This window comes from Callorhinus ursinus, unplaced genomic scaffold (genome assembly GCF_003265705.2).
Source record: "Callorhinus ursinus isolate GAN/ISIS: 27379988/994484 unplaced genomic scaffold, GSC_fseal_2.0 scaffold58, whole genome shotgun sequence".
Lineage (NCBI taxonomy): Eukaryota > Metazoa > Chordata > Mammalia > Carnivora > Otariidae > Callorhinus > Callorhinus ursinus.
This window is the reverse complement of record NW_027397120.1, coordinates 5,910,628-5,927,450: the sequence shown is the minus strand read 5'-3', so window position 1 is coordinate 5,927,450 and position 16,823 is coordinate 5,910,628. Positions and strand designations below refer to the sequence as shown.

The 16,823-nt window shown below is 47.1% G+C and overlaps 1 non-coding gene across 1 annotated transcript; it reads left to right on the top strand.

The window, feature by feature from the left end:
- Positions 1-16,058: 16,058 nt before the first annotated feature.
- On the top strand, positions 16,059-16,165 carry LOC112830343 (U6 spliceosomal RNA). Its single transcript, XR_003209893.1, has one exon. It is a non-coding gene; the product is annotated as a U6 spliceosomal RNA (small nuclear RNA).
- Positions 16,166-16,823: the final 658 nt, after the last annotated feature.

Genomic DNA, 16,823 nt, shown 5'->3' with positions numbered 1-16,823 from the left:
CCACAAAACCAGCATCTGGTCCAAAAGCCAGTCCTGAAGGTCTATCTTTCCCACATATCCCTAGACGAACCCTTCCCTCCCTGCAACACTCCTCACACTGCCCCCTCTTTCCTGGGTTCCTGCAGGGACCTCCAAGTTACCCGGATTACTGGTCTCCCTGCTGCCAGTCCTGCCTTACAGTCTGTTTCCATGCAGAAGCTGGAATTATCTTTAGAATTTTACATCGAATCATGTCATTCTTGTGCTCACACCCTCCAACGAAGGTGTGCACCAGACTGGGATGTACCATTGGCCCGTGGATCTCAGCTGTGTAACAAAAGGAGTAAGGACTTTGTCGGTGACCACTGAAAGAGCAGAAGACCCAGACATCATTAGTCCTGATGGGTATTGGAGGTGCTGCAGGAAGTGAGCTAGAAACAGGTGGGGAAAGACTGAGGTCACAATCCAGAAGAGCTACACAGCAAAATTCAACATTTCCAAAAAAAAATCTTACCCACTGGCAAAATTAAGAGACATTTAAAAATAAGTATATTTAAAATATATTTAAAATATATATATATATTTAGAAGAGCTCCAGCAAGTGGGCCAGGCAGTGGCTCTGAGACCTGGGTATGCAGCAGAAGCTGCTCAAGAGAGTTTCTACAATATCAAAGCCAGGATCCTCCCCAGATTACAGATCAGAACCTCTGGGCACGAGGTGCCAGCATCAGTACATTTTAAAAGCTCTCCAGACGATTCCGCTATCAGGACTGAGAACCACCCGTCAAAGGTATGAACATGGGAGGGGGTGGATTAGGTGAGAAGGAGGAGATACAGAGCCACAAGGCCAAGCGGCCCAGTAATTATTTATGTGGGTACTGAAGTCTGCAAGGAGCTAGAGAGCAAAGAAATCCAGTTCTAATTACAGATGCTTTCTTGAGCTAGTCTCCTGGGCATTTTGCTGAGATAAGATGGACAGCTTGTGGTGGTAGCTGGGAGTGTGATCTTATTAGGGGCATGTGAGCCCCTTAAGGTTTCCCTCAAATTCTTCTGTAGGTGGTGTTGAGGCCCAGGAGTGAGCTGATCTAAATAAGATCACTCTGAACTTGGGGGCCTCTCTCATGTTTGTGGTAGGCAGAATAATGGCCCCCTGTAGTGAATTAAATAGTATCTCCCCCAAAACCCATGTCTACCCTGAAACTCAGAATGAGACCCTTTGGAAATAGGGTCTCTGCAGATGAAATTAAGAGAAGATCATACTGGGTCAGGGTAGTCCTTAACTCCAATGACTGGTGTCTTTAAGGTAAGAAGGAAGGACACAGGAGAGACGGTAGCCATGTGAAGACGCTGGCCAAGATTGAAGTGATAAAGCTACAAGCAAGGAGCACCAAAGATTGTTGTAGCCACCTAAAACTGGAGGAAACAGGAAAGGATTCTTTCCTAGAATCTTCAGAGGGACCATAGCCGTTGGGACACCCTCTAATCTCTAGAACCATGAGGGAACACATTTCTGTTGTTTTAAGCCACCCAATGTTTGGTACTTTCGTATAGCAACCCTAGGACCCCCAATGATGTCCATGTCTGAATCCCCAGATCCTATAAATGCATTATGTTTCATAGCAAGGGGGAATTAAGGTTACAGATGGAATTAAGGCTGCTAATCAGCTGACTTTAAAATAGGGAGATTATTCTGGATTATGCAGGTGGTCCCATTGTAGTCATAAGCATCCTTGTAAGTGACAGAGGAAGGCAGAAGACTCGGTATCAGAAAGATGTGATGTTGGAAAGACTCAACTGGTCATTGGCTTCAAAGATGAAGATCTGAGGACAGGTATAGATGCCCTACCTCCAAAGAACATAAACACATATGTGCAAAAATTTGCCATGATTTATGAACGCTACAATGTCAAGCCTGCCGCAATTTCTTCTGGTGGATAGCATGAAGCAGAGACCTTATTTCAAAAAGGATTTCTTGTCCTATTAATATGTCCTATAAATAAAAACTTCAAATATACAATGGAAGGCTTTTATTCCCTCAGGCTGAAGTTTTCACCTCTGGAAAAGAAGGGAAGAAATCTCTTTTTTAAAAATGGATCTAGGCATATACCCAAAACAATTGAATTCAAGGACTCAGAATCTTGTACACCAGTGTTCATAGTGTGAGTCACAATAGCCAAAAGCTTACAAGTAACCAACTGAAATGTCCGTTGATGGATGAACAGATCAACAAAACGTGGTCCATCCATACAACGGAATATTATTCGGCCTTAAACAGGAAGGAAATTCTGACACAGGCTACAACATGGTTGAAACTTGAAGACATTATGCGAAGTAAAATATAAACCAGACACAGAAGAATAAACATTATATGATTCTACTTATATGCTATGCCTGAAATAAGCAAATGAATAGAGACAAAAAGTAGAACAGAGGAGCTCCCAGGAGGTGGGAGAAAGAGAAAAGGAAGAGTAATTGTTTAATGGGCGCAGAGTGTTAATTGGGGATGAAAAAGTTCTGAACATGAGTAGTGGGGACAGCTGAACAACAATGTGAACGTGATTAAAGCCACTTAACTATACACGTAAAACAGTTAAAGGAGTATTTTATGTTGTGTATATTTTACCATCAAGTAAAAAATAGTATTCCTGGGCACCTGGGTGGCTCAGTCGGTTGGGCGACTGCCTTCGGCTCAGGTCATGATCCTGGAGTCCCGGGATCGAGTCCTGCCTCGGGCTCCCTGCTCGGCGGGGAGTCTGCTTCTCTCTCTGACCTCCCCCCTCTCATGTTCTCTCTGTCTCATTCTCTCTCTCAAATAAGTAAAATCTTTAAAAAAAAAAAAATAGTACTCCTCCCAAGACTGTCCCAGGAAACACCAGGCAGAGAGACGAGCAAAGACCTAGAGTTAACTGCCCACATTAATATGTAATATTTTTTAAAAAGAGAACAAAAACAATGGGACTAAAAAAATTATTTGCAAATTAAAACACAAAATGACGACTGAAGCTGAGCAGCTCTGGGCTGCTCATTTGTTGATTTATTCACTCATTTAACAACTATTTACTAAGGGCCCACCACCTGCTAGACGCCGTGCTAGCTAGGGTAGGCAAATGCGCACGCGCAGACCCGCTCCCTCCCTGCCGGTGGCTGAGAGGCCAGAGGCTGGATGCCAGGTAGGCCCAGCTCCAGTGCCCCATGTCATGGGCGAAGGCCGGTGTCGAGACCGTATCACCGCTCAGGACCTTCTTTTGCCAAATCCTGCTTCCTCCACTCCGCCCCCCATCCACCCTCTAAGAGGCTGATCTGAAGGATTCTGCCCCAAAACTTCCTGCACACAAATCTCGTTCATAGGACCTGTTTCTCAGAACTTGCCTAAGACAGAGGGGAGGCCACACAAGTTCGTAAACAATGAGAAGACAAAACACCAGTGAGCCTCGCTAAAAGGAGAGAGAAAAATGTCATCCTGGATGGTCAGGTTGGTCTTGTTGTGGGCAGGGGGGCAAGGCGGAGGAAAATTTTATCTATAATGTGAAGGATGGAAAGGACTTCTGGGAAGGCATCGCACCAGAAGGGATGCACTTAAGCAAAGATGAGAAGTCAGGGAAGGCAGGGTATGTCCCAAAGACGGGGGAGAGCCTGCTGTGGCTGGACCAGCGTGAGCCTCACTGACCTGTTCCTGACCTCACCTCAGTTCAGGCCCACAGGCCCCTCCCTGATGAGTCATGAAGATGTTATCCTGCAAACAAGTCAAGGAGGATGTTAGAACCGGAGGAAGAGGGGCACCTGGGTGGCTCATTCGGTGAAGCGTCTGCCTTCTACTTAGGTCATGATCCAGGGTCCTGGGATCAAGTCCCACATTGGGCTCCCTGCTCACCGCCCCCCGCAAAAAAACAGAGGAAGATCAGGAATTTATGATAAAAGAGCTCAGAGAAATTATATGCACTGAACATGGATGCCTGAGAGGTGGGGAAAACTCCCTGATGAGATAAATTGTTAAAGGAGCAGTAACATCTGATTCTGAATGCTTCCTTTTATCTATTCCCAATGACCTGCAGGAAAAAATGGCAGGTATTATTTCTAATGCCTCTTTTTACACATGATGATTCAGACAAAGACAGAGAGAGAGAAATTAAGCAATTTGTCTAAGGTCAATGATTTGTAGAATTCTATTCTTACAGAGCCGTGGGGGAGCAGGGCATCATACTTAACACTAACATTAGTAGAATTTATGAATGCATAGACTTCAGGGAGCTTTAAGGGTTCTTAAAACTCATCCATACCAATCATGTAACAAATAAGAACAGTGAGATCCAGGGAGGTCAACTAGCCCATCCAAGACCACCGAGCTCTTAGAATTAGACTGGATCCCAATTGGTGGGAATCCTTAGGACCGAGCAGCTATGGAAGGTTTTGCCAACAATATAGTGGGATTTGGTGTTGAATCCTCCTTTGGCTTCAGACCAGCTTTATAAAGCAGCCCAACAGACTGTGAATTTGGCTAGGTCCCTGTGACTGGTGAGCAGGAGCTCTAGAAATTATTACCTCACTGTGCTTCACTGAGATCCAGAAAACTTTTAATGTGTTCCATTCCTAAGTGAGATGACATCAAAGAACAACTTTCACAGTGTGATGTCTTGTGGCTAGGGGCCCTTTCGGTAGCCTGTGGACATGTCATGATCCCAGCTTACTCAGCTGTCCAGCCTTATGTCACCTTATTCTATTCAACCTGCTTGGGCCCCAGCAACATAGATGCCCCATACCATCCCAGAGCCCACCATGTTGTCATGATCTGGTGCTTCTGCACATGCTCTGCATGTCCTGGTCTCTGCTTTCCTCTGTCATTCCAGGGAAATCTTACTTCTTTAAGACTCATTAAAAAAAAAAAAATTTGCAATGTCCCTAGGCGGCTCAGTGGGTTAAGTGTCTGCCTTCGGTTTAGGTCATGATCTCAGGGTCCCGGGATCAAGCCCCACATTGGGCTCTTTTTTCAGCAGGGAGCCTGCTTCTCCCTCTCCCTCTGCTGCTTCCCCTGGTTGTATGCTCTCTCTCCCTCAAATGGATAAATAAAATCTTACAAAAAAATTTTTTTTGCACTCATGTTTATAGCAGTAATATTCACTATAGCCAAGAGGAGGAAACAATCCACGTGCCCATCCGAGGATGAATGGATAAACAAAATGTGTTCTATACATACAATGGAATAATATTCTGCCTTAAAAAGGAAGGAAATGCTGACATAATGCTACAATATAGAAGAACTTTGAAGACATTATGCTAAGTGGAATAAGCCAGACATTAAAGACAAATACCGTGTGATTCCATGTATATGAGGTCCCTAGAGTCGTCAAATCCACAGAGAGAGAAGGCAGAATGGTTGCCGGGGACTGGCGGCGGGGGGGGGCGGGGCAGGAAGAATGGTGAGTTATTGCTTCATGGGTGCAGCTTAGGAAGATGAAAAAGTTCTGCGGATTGATTGATTGCACAACAATATGAATATATGTAACAGTACTGAACTGTACGCTCAGAAGGGGCTAAAATGGTAATTTTCATGTTACCATGCTTCATTTTACCACAACTTGAAAAAAAAAAAAGCCCATCCTCTTGCAAAGTCTTTCTTGAGTCCCCACACGGGTGATCCACTCCCACCCAGATCTGTCCAAGGTCCTCTTGACACACTTCCACTGATGGAGTGGAATGGTTACCATGTAATGACTTACTGAAGTGCTTCCTTCTGCAAATAAGGGACCTTTTAAGAAAAGGATGGCCTGATTCTTTTGGTCTCTGTAGCCACAGCCCCTAAGCAGTTGCATGCCCATGGCCAGGGCTCAGCCAGTGTTTGCTGATCAATTAGGACCCGAAGTAGGATGTTACCATGATATGTCAAGCCTTCCCAGCTCTTTGATATGATCATAGGTCCGTGGAGACTCAACCTGATACCTCTACAACTGACAAGTCATTTATAAAGAATTGGCTTGACAGATTGAACACTATTCCCTTGAAAAATGAAGATGAATAAGAAAATATTGAGCATCCTGAAGCAATTGGATGATTTACAGAGACATTAACGAGAGCTGAGCTCTGCCCAGCTCAACTTTGTATTGTTGGCATCTAATGCACGTCCATAGCCTTCCTCCCCTTATCGGGACCTGCAATCCACAAGCCTATAAATATTGCAGTAGCATATGACCAGGGGTGTCAAGGATGTCAGCCGCGGTGATAAAAGTGTCTATTGAAGAAGCTTGAGGGTGCATTTCAGTGAAGGATGGACTGGAAACAGGCCATGGTGAATGTTAATTAAGGGGCTGGGTTTGGGGATCCAGGCACAAAGGCAGCCGGGGAGGGCAGGAGGAAGGAGGGGGCTGGGCCAAGGGCTGTCCCTGGGTCGTTCCTCCACCTCCTGAGCGGTGTGCTGCTCTCAGTGCTCGTGCTTTGGGCCCAATATTGAGCTGTTGTTAGGTCTCAACCCAGATCCCGCATGTTTTCATAGTTCCCCAGTCCTTATGCTGCCTCCACCCCATCCCCACGGTCAACCTCTGGCCTTGGCTAGGGATGTGAAGAGGAACCATCTGGTTGGGGCAGGTGCCCCTCAGATGGGTGAGGAGTGAACCCAGAGATTTGGGAGGAGAAGGGTCATCAGTGGGAACTGGGTGAAGCGGTGGGAGCTGATTGGAAATGTGTCTCAGAGCCGAGGTCGCCCAGATGGTCCGGGACGATCCATGCTAGACTTTGAAAGGGGTCTGAAAGCAAACAGCAATGCCCGCACACCACTGAATGGCTTTGCTGACAGCAATAACAGTAATAACTTACACTGGCTCAGTGGTAAGCGCTTGTGCTACACGGTTTTAAATGGACTATCTCATTTAGTCCTCCGATAACTCCGTATGGTATGTTCCATCATCTCCACTTTCCTGTTAAGGAAACCGAGGCACTGACAGGTCAGAGGACCTGCTCTAGGACCTGTGTGATGCCTGGGGAGGGACAGACACAGGGAAGCTGGACGGCACCAACGTACAGCAAGATGAGGAGCTCCAACCCCGAAACTGGGTCGCTGTGAAGACACATGCTGAAGACGTGCCAGTGATTGTAGGCAGATGGCCAGAAGCTGGGACTAAATACCACCCAGGTGCGAAGCATTCGTATCAATCAGAGGGTAGGTTGATATTTCAATAATGGGGCTATAGAGAAAGTGGCCACAGAGACAGCCCCTCCCCCGAGACAGTGAGTTCCAGGCCGTGAGGCCACCTGGCTGCCAGAGAATGCCCGAGTGACACAGAGCCCCTGGGCCAGCAGGGAGGGTGGGCTCCCACCCCTGGGGTGCACTCTCACCCACTCCAGCAATACCTTGGCTGCACACAGAGGGTGTCCCGATCTGGCGATTCATAGGCATCCACGTCCTCAGGGAAAAGGAGAAGGCAGTCCCTTGGCAAGAATCCTTCACCTGACTCTTCTTCAGATTCTGTAATGAAATCTGCCTGAAATTACAGACTTGATTTTTAATGATCACTCGGTAGAACGTGCAGTGAAAAAGACAAAGCGCATTCCCCGGCAGCCACGAGGGGAGCTACGTTCCCTCGGATGATTTTAGCCCCGGAGACGTGCCACATGAGTGGAACCCATACCACATTTCACACTTGGCATATGTTCTGTTGAGCCTCTGTGGGCCAGGCGTTGTGCTGGGTCCTGGGGCTCTAGCGTCAAGTAAGACGTGGGCTCAGCCCACAAGGCGTGCACCGGTGCAGGGGCAATAACAGGTCGGTCAGCTGCAAGGTTGCAAGAAGCCTTGTGTTGGGAGGTGATGGGCATGCCCGTGGAGCTCTGCGGGAGCACAGCCGACATCGGCCCCTTGGTTGGGATGCACCTGGAAACCAACCTTGAGGCTAGAATTGGAATGCAAGGAGCTGCTGGGGAGGGGCAAAGTCTGTGGGCAGGGGAGTGGGGAATGAGACAGGGAGGGAAAGCACCAAGGATCCTGCCTTCTTGAGCCAGCTACCTTGTGGGAGGAAGGTGCTTCATCCTGTGGGGGGAAACCGGGAGCCAGTGTGAAATGCCTGCCTCTGAGCCATCCCAGTGAGGACGAGACAGCTGGGGCATTTATGCATCAACTCCCAGCATTCATCTATTAAGCCTGCTCCCAAGGGCTTTAGTTCTCTGGCACTTCTGACCTGCCGCACAGGTGACAGACAGCTTGGTTGGCAAGCAGAGCCCCTCGGGGACTGTTGGGGAAGAGCTTGTGCTGGTGCTGGGACTCTAGCAAGTCTGCCCTGGAGCGATTAAGGTGAGGGGGCATGACCAGGACACTCATAGTGTCCATCCAAGGGTCACATCCCTCCCAGGGGTTATTTTTAAGGGGTTCGTCTTGTCTCTCAAACTAAAACATAAACCTGTCCAAAGACAAAGGCCACTCCTCTGCCTTTCGTCATAAAGTCACACAATAGTGCCACGTGTTCGACCAACATCCTGTGCCCTGCATCAGACCAGGAGGGTAGACTTCATAATTCCCCCAAGGACTCTGCTTTGAGGTCATCAGCTATTTTACAGGGAAGGAAACAGAGTCAGGGCCGCTGCCTGTGGGCTGTGGTGGTGTGCACAGCACACCCAGGGGGTGCTATTCATGCAGCCTTCTATATGAGTGGAGCCTTGTAGACTTGTGCAGTGTGCAGCCTGTGCAACATATTCAGGAGCCCTGTCTGAGAAAGGTTAAGCTACTTGCCAAGCATCCCACTACTAGGAATAGGCAGCGTGGAATCCTCACACCTCTGCTCCAAAGCCCCAGCTCCTAGTTCCTGCCTCTTCCCCTCCACAGCCCAGGGAAGGCAGTCATAAATGCCTCACAACAGCACAGAGCTCCTATAGAAAACCCATCTTAACTCTTGCAGTCCCTCCGGATGCCACGGAGTCATCCAGCTTCATGGCCTAGAGAATTGGAGCACATAAACAAGAAACCGGGCCCCACCAAGGGGTGGCATGAGTCATGAGAGCAAAAAGAAAGAAAGCAGCAAGAAATTAGAGAAGGGGACAGAGCAGAATCAGCAGAGTTCTTTAGAAGACAGTGAAGCAGCTTAAAGGAGCAAACGGATATTGGAAGACATGAGGGAGTTTTAGACTAAGGGACCCCCAGCATTCCTGAAGAACTCGGAGCCCCGCCACCACAAGGGGTTTCTGTGATCCAGCTCCCAGGGCTCGTTCCTCCCGTGGGGCCCGCGCCAGGATGCGTGTGGTGGTCAGAGGCTTCACCCCATGTTGCTTATGAAGAACATCTTCCAGATGAACATCAGGGCTCCCTGGGAAGCATGCAGACCAACACGGTTCCCTCCTTCTTATAATCCACAGTAAACCACCCAAGTGATCCACTTCCACTCCCTCATCAGCTGGGAGCACGGGGGCTCTGGAAAGAGCTGGATCACCTGAAGTAACATCGAAACAAGTCATGGGGGCTCTGCAGACAGAACCCTGCAAGAGAGCGTGTGACCAGGCTGGGCGATGTTGTACTGGAATCCGGGTGACCTTCCCAGGATTCCTGAAATGTCTCCCTTAAGCCATCCAATCCTGCCTCTGAGCCCACGGGCACCCCTCCCTCCTGCTCCCACTCTGCTCCTGGCCTCTAGGAGCCACATCCTTGGGAGGGAGGGTTCCTCCCAATTCAGTGAGAGTCTCGGTGCTCTGACCCCCAACTCCCTGGTTACGGTAAGGGCTGGGCTCCCACACCCCTTCCCCTGCTCCAACACTTTCTTTCCCATCAGCCTGCAAATCTGCACTTGAAATAAATGTCTATGCTCTCTCTCCCATTCCTGACCTCACTGCAAACAGGCCTCACGACTCTAGTAATGGCACTGGCATCAAGGTCATGCGGGAGCTCCACATGGCCGAGCAAATGGGCTCTCCTTTGCTTGCACACCAATTCCTCAGCAACGTTCAGTGGGCCGCTCCTTCCTGATGAAACACCACCTTCCCCTGCCTTCTGGGAGCACTTTCTGGAGTTCCCACCTGATCTTTCGGATGCTCCTTCCCAGCTCCCTTTGCCGGCTCCTCCTCCTTCTGAGCCTAACTGACAGCATAACCAGGGTCCGTTCTGGGCCCCCTTCCCCTTTCTCTCTGCACATTCTCCCCTGTAACGCCATCTTGTCTCCAGGCTCTAAATGCTGAGTGTTTGACATCCCCCCCCCACCCACAGTCCATATCTCCTGCTCTCATCTCCTCCAGGAATGCCAGATCCCTAGATCCAACTGCCTAATGGCATGGCTCTTGGATGCCTAGGAATTATCTCAGACTTAACAGGGCAAGCAGAATGTCTGATTTCCTTCCCTTACCCACAGCAGGTACCTTCTTGCATCCCCTCCAACTCTATAAGCTGCTCTACCCCACCCAGATTTTCAAACCAAACATCCAGGAATCCTCATGATAGTCCCCTCTGTTCCTCACTCACTCCCCACTTGCAGCCCATTACTGGGTCCTGTCATACCCCCACTACCAGCGCGGACCAGGACACCCTGATCCCCAGAGATCTTCAGCACCTTCTAGTGGGTCTTCCTGCCTTGGCTCTTAGACCCTCTTCAATCTACTTGCAGTAGAGCAGGTGGCAGATTTAAAAAAAAAAAAACAAAAAACATTAGATCTGTCACTACTCTCAGCCTAAACATGCAAGGCTGGCTACCACGTTCAGAATAAAACCCATCCCTGTCTCCCTCTCAGGCCAGATCTGCTCCATCCTCCACTGTTCATGCTTCACCAGCCACGCGGCTGTGCCTGTTCCTTAAACACACCAAGCCCACCCTTCTTGCTAGCTCTTGGCTCTTCCCAGTCCCTCCCCATGGAATGTGCTCCCCCAGACTTATGCCCACCTAGGCATCGGGGAGTCCCATCTTAAAGGTCTTCCTGGTCACTCTTCCCTCTCCCTGTTGTAACTCTCTGCAGAGCCCTTAACCCATCTGCTTGTTTTCTTGTTTATATGTGTTTGTTTATTGTCTGTTTCCCTCCTCACGACAGTCACACTCGTGCTTGAGGCCATGAGTGAGCATGGTGGTCATGAGAAGCACTTGAGTGGTTAAGACTGAATGGTTGTCTGAATTGATCCAAACAGAGGGGAAACAGGCTGTGAAGTCTCTTTCACAAATGGGCATCCCCAAGAGTCTTCTGAGAATTAAACCACCTGCAAGACCAATGAGATCACCATTCTTCTAATCCCCAAAGACCAAAGATAAATGAAAGTCATGCCCACAATTCCAGACAAGGACACTTCCTTCTAATTCCTCCTCGAAATCAATCTCATCATTGCAATGAGCACATTTTACATTACGGTCAACTTGAGCTTGATGGTAAATCAATGACACCGGAACGACAGAGAAGAAACGGGCCCATTGTACTATACGCAGACTCAAAACTTCAAAGAAATGTTACTTCTCCTTTCACCCTTGGCCCTTGGAGCTGGACACTCGGTGCTGTACAATGAGTAATAGCTTTATAATCATGCTGTGGATCAACTGCCTGTGTTCTCTTTCACTGGGACTTGGATTCTGATCTGTCATTTTTCTATGATTATATGTCAGGATTATATTTCAGGAAGAAAACCTGTTTGAAGCCAAAAGTATAGATCTTAAGTTTAGATGTTTAAAAAAAAAAATGCACCAACACAAGAAAGGTTTTGTCAACCTCTATTGGATAATAATCTAGAAGCCAGAGTGGGCCACAGCTGGGCAAAGTCAAAACTTAATGCTATTACTGTTCAAATGGGCAAATTCTTTGGATGTTGTTTGTGAAAGGGAGGTATATGCAAAAAGACCTCCAAAGGCCAAAGGGCCCATATGATTGAAGGAAAAGGCCAAGAAGTCCAGCCTGACAAGAAATGGTTTATGAAGGGGACACACGGATGGCAGAAGCGTGTCGTGGGCTGCCTCAAGACAGTAAATCGCTGGGCCCCCCACCTTGTGTAAGACCTGCTTTTAGCGGCTGGTAAAATACATACACTTAGTCTTATCTCCAGAGCAGATCAGGATGTTAGGACCAGGGTGTCCTTCAGGGTGTGGTTAGATAAAAGGAGAGAATAGGGGCAGGGGTCTGTGCTCTAGAAGGCTCCAGGTCATAGAGTGGTCATCATGGAGGACTTTTCCAAGGTGGCCCCAGTCTGGGTTACACAGATGTGAAAAGAAGACAGCATCATAAGAAGGACTAGGCTTTATTAAATGAAAATATGCAGGACTTCCCCTCCCCCACCAGAGATAAGTTTTGCTCTTTGGCACAGGTGGTACTCTTAGACCCCATATGACATATAGCTATAGACATTCATCTTAAAATTCTGATTTTAAAATCTTTTCTGGGGGAGAGGGTGGCACCTGGGTGGCTCAGTCAGTTAAGCGTCTGCCTTCAGCTCAGGTCATGATCTCAGGGTCGTGGGATCGAGCCCTATGGGGTTGGGCTCCCTGCTCCGCGGGGTGTCAGCTTCTCCCTCTGCCTCTGCCCCTCCTCCCTGCTCGTGCTCTCTCTCTCTCTCTCAAATAAATAAATAAAATCTTCAAAAAAAATTTTTTTTTTTTTTTTTTTTAAGTAGGCTCCATGCCCAGCATGAAACCCAATGCGGGGCTCGAACTCACCATGGTGAGATCAAGGCATGAGTCGAGATCAAGAGTTGGACACTTAAGGGCGCCTGGGTGGCTCAGTCGTTAAGCGTCTGCCTTCAGCTCAGGTCATGATCCCAGGGGTCCTGGGATCGAGCCCCGCATCGGGCTCCCTGCTCCGCGGGAAGCCTGCTTCTCCCTCTCCCACTCCCCCTGCTTGTGTTCCCTCTCTCGCTGTGTGTCTCTCTCTGTCAAATAAATAAATAAAATCTTAAAAAAAAAAAAGAGTTGGACACTTAACTGACTGAGCCACTCAGGCACTCTTGATTTTGAAATCTTGATGCATTTTATAATATGTGTTGTCTTAAAGCCTGAGGAAAATAGCATTATTCATGTTGTATTAAGTTCTAATAATCAACTTGTCAATATCACTGTGTTCTAGATGTTCATTCTGTGACTTAAAGATGTGGGTTGAGTGGAGCCACCCCTTCTTTTCCTTCATGTGAATCCTGCTTAAGGACCCATCCAACAGCCAGAGATCTGTATAGAGGATCTTAGCTTTTTTGTGGTCTCTTATCTTACTGGGCATGCAGCCTGCTGAGATTCTCTCTCTGCCCCCCACTCCCTTCCTCTCTAAAAAAATAAAGTACAAACTACAGTGCAGTTCCCCTGAGCAAGCATCCACTGCCGGGAGCCCAGGTGGGCTTCCCTCTGGAGGAGTGACAGGAGGAATCTCCATCCATCTGGTTTGCCTTAGTGCCGTCCTGGGGATCAACAAATCACTGACACCTCAAAGTTTCTTCTGCAATAGCAAAGAGAAGCCAGAACTATCACCTACGAAGCCACTAACCGTGCCCACTACGCATGGCAGGGGCACGAGCCAGGTGTGTTCTGGCGGAGCTCCCCATGTGCCAGGTATTGGACATCAATGACGCAGGTCCAGAAACTGACTCTACGGCTGATCAGACATAGGAACACATTCATGTTAACAAAATTTCCAAGAAATGAATGTATAGATCAGAACAACCTAAGAAATAAAGTGCTAAGAAATAAAATGCTAAGTAGCCCATAATACTCCTGTCTACAGATCTGTGTATGTTCCCCCTGAAGGGAGACCTGCAAGGGAAGTCACACCGTCAAGTGAAGGGTACTGGGGAACACAGAGTCCAGCAAAAGCTGCTGGTTTGGTGAGCCTAAGCCTAACGCCAGGGGACTCTGCCAGCCAATGCCCTTGTCTTCACTATAAGGTGGGGTCTCACCTACTCATCAGAAACTTGCATTTGGGGGCACCTGGGTGGCTCAGTCGGTTAAATGTCTGACTCTTGATTTTGGCTCAGGTCGTGATCTCAGGGTCGTGAGATCCAGCCCTGCATGGAGCCCGCTTGGGATTCTCTCTCTCCCTCTCCCTTTTCCCCTCCCCCTCCATGCTTGCGCATGCTCTCTCTCCCTCTCTCTACAAAAAAAAAAAAAAAAAAAAGAGAGAGAGAAAAAAAAAAAACACTCGTTTGAGTATGCTTTTTTTTTTTTTTTTTTTGCTTTCTGCCTGCACATCTTCTGGCCCCTCTCCCTTCCTTAGAACGGACATAGGGGATCAGGTTTAAGACTTTTGGAAATAATACCAAAATTAGTTGATGTCATAGTTTGGAGCTCCCAAAAGCAGATACCATGACAAAGAGTTGAGTGAAGATAGTTTTTTGGAAGGTGATCCCAGGAAGCACAAGGGAGGACATGAGGAAAAAGAGCCAAGGAAGGGAGAAAAGTCAATGCACGTTCATTAATAATCGGGATGCTCCTGTTTCCTGCTAGGGGCTGTCTGAGACACCATGGGAAGCAAGCCCAGTAAAGCATATTCCCACCAGTTCCCTTCTCCATTGTTTATTTACTATCCACCGCACCTCCAAGCTGTGCTTCAAGTGCCAAAGAAAGCCTTCAAGCAGAGGGGAAGAGAGAAAAACCAGAGTCCAAGGTGGGGAGTTGTCAGGGCTCTAGGAATTGTCTGCAGGTGCCCGTGAATGCACAGGTGTCCACACGGACTATGCTGTAGCTGAGAAGTCCCAGATCCCTCCAGCCACACGGTCACAATCAGATAAATTGCTCCACAAATGACTAATTGTCTGATACTCATCTCTTTTTTTATTCCCCTTGAGGAGTAATCTCCCAACGATCTCTGTTCAAGCCACTGCCCTGGGCTGGTGGTCCCACAGCATCCAGCCCAGGAATTCAAGCCCAAGAATAGAAATGATACTCCATGAAAAGACTGTTCTTTTTTTCCCGTGTTTTCATTTACCCTGAACTATAAATGCTTCATAATTTGATTTTCCCCACTTGTCATAAAATGTGAATTTTCAGGTCATTTTAAAGATTAATTCCTCAACCTAAACCAGCCCCTAAAAAGGCAGTGATATTTAAAATCATTTCAGTTCATTTCTATTTTAATATAGAGATTAACAGACCAACTCAAGATTTAAGATTTTGTCTTTTTACTCAATTAATATCTTAGAATTAAATATTTATTATTGATAGTAAGGAAAACTAAAAAAAATTATTAATTGTGCCTAAATTACAATCAAGTCAAAATTTTCCAAATGAAGATGTAATGCTCAAACAAACAACACTCCCTTCGGCTCGTGATATAATTACAAGACAGTCAACCTGCTATTTATCTAGAGCATTTGTTCAACCACACCACAAACCATTAATTTTTATTTATTTTATTTTTTTTAAAGATTTTATTTATTTATTTGACAGAGAGAGACAGTGAGAGCAGGAACACAAGCAGGGGGAGTGGCAGAGGGAGAAGCAGGCTTCCCGCGGAGCAGGGAGCCCGACGTGGGGCTCGATCCCAGGACCCTGGGATCATGACCTGAGCCGAAGGCAGACGCTTAACGACTGAGCCACCCAGGCGCCCCAAACCATTAATTTTTAGAGAAAGTTCAGTTGCCAAACAGTCTTGGCTTATGCCTGAGCAACTAGAGTATAGTCTTTGTTTTTACTCTGACTGATAGCACATGGCAGTGACAACATCTCAGATATCTGCCACTTGTAGCTGAAGGACTATGATGAAAGAAGTGGACCATGATTCAAAGCCATCAAAAAGCAAAGGCATGGGGGAATTCCAAGAAGAGCATTTGAAACCCAGAGGCGTTTTGCTCCTTCCAACAGCTAGTGACTGCAGGGGTCCCGGGGGAAGAAGGCTGGAGGGGCTTAGCAACTCAGGCCCTGTGAAAGCTCCAAATGGTCCTGCCAGGTTTGGCTTCTAGAACAGGGTACACACACACAGGAGAAACCTCAGGAAATGAATCAAAATTGTCCAGGGCAGGAGCAATAGAGACAAAGAGAAGAGAAGACCCAGACCACAGTGGGGAAGGCGACTGGATCCAGGAAAGTTTGCTCAGAAAGCAAGTTTCCATAGGTTTGAACAATACACAAAAACAACAGAGTGGGGAGCTCTGTGGAGTTAGAAAAGCTTTTCTGAATGCTGCTTTAATTGGAGAGTTAAGAAGAACTAATTCCACTTAAAAACAAGTGACAGACATGCTCGTTTTAGCAGCACATATACTAAAATTGGAATGATACAGAGAAGATTAGCATGGCTTCTGTGCAAGGAAGACATGCAAATCTGTGAAGCATTCTATATTTTAAAAAAAAAGGGTAACAGAAAATATCGAGGTCAAATCCTATACGAAATGACTGTTAGAGAGTAAGAAACAGAATAAACATTTGTACAGACAAGCAAAGCATGCCAGAAAGATGTGGCAACAGAACAGATCAGAATTAACCTATTATCTCAAAATAAGCTAAAATGATATAACATATGGGTAAACAACATTTAGGAAAACTCAGAAATGAGGTAACAGAACTCAAAACAATTTGAAGTCAAAGAAAAGTTTATATCAAAATGAAGTCTAAATTAGAAGGAAAACAGTAATGAATAGACAAAAATCACGCCTGAAAAGAAATAGCTGATTAAAAAGAAAGAAGAAGAATTTTATTTTATTTTTTTATTTTTTTTAAAGATTTTATTTATTTATTTGACAGAGAGAGACACAGCGAGAGAGGGAACACAAGCAGTGGGAGTGGGAGAGGGTTCAGAAGCAGGCTTCCCGCAGAGCAGGGAGCCCGACGCGGGGCTCGATCCCAGGACCTGGAATCACGACCTGAGCCGAAGGCAGACACTCAACGACTGAGCCACCCAGGTGCCCCCAGAAAGAAGAATTTTAAATCAGAAAGAAATTAAAAAGGGGCTCCCGGTGGCTCAACCCAGGTGGTTGGGTGTTTGACTCTTGATTTTGGCTCAGG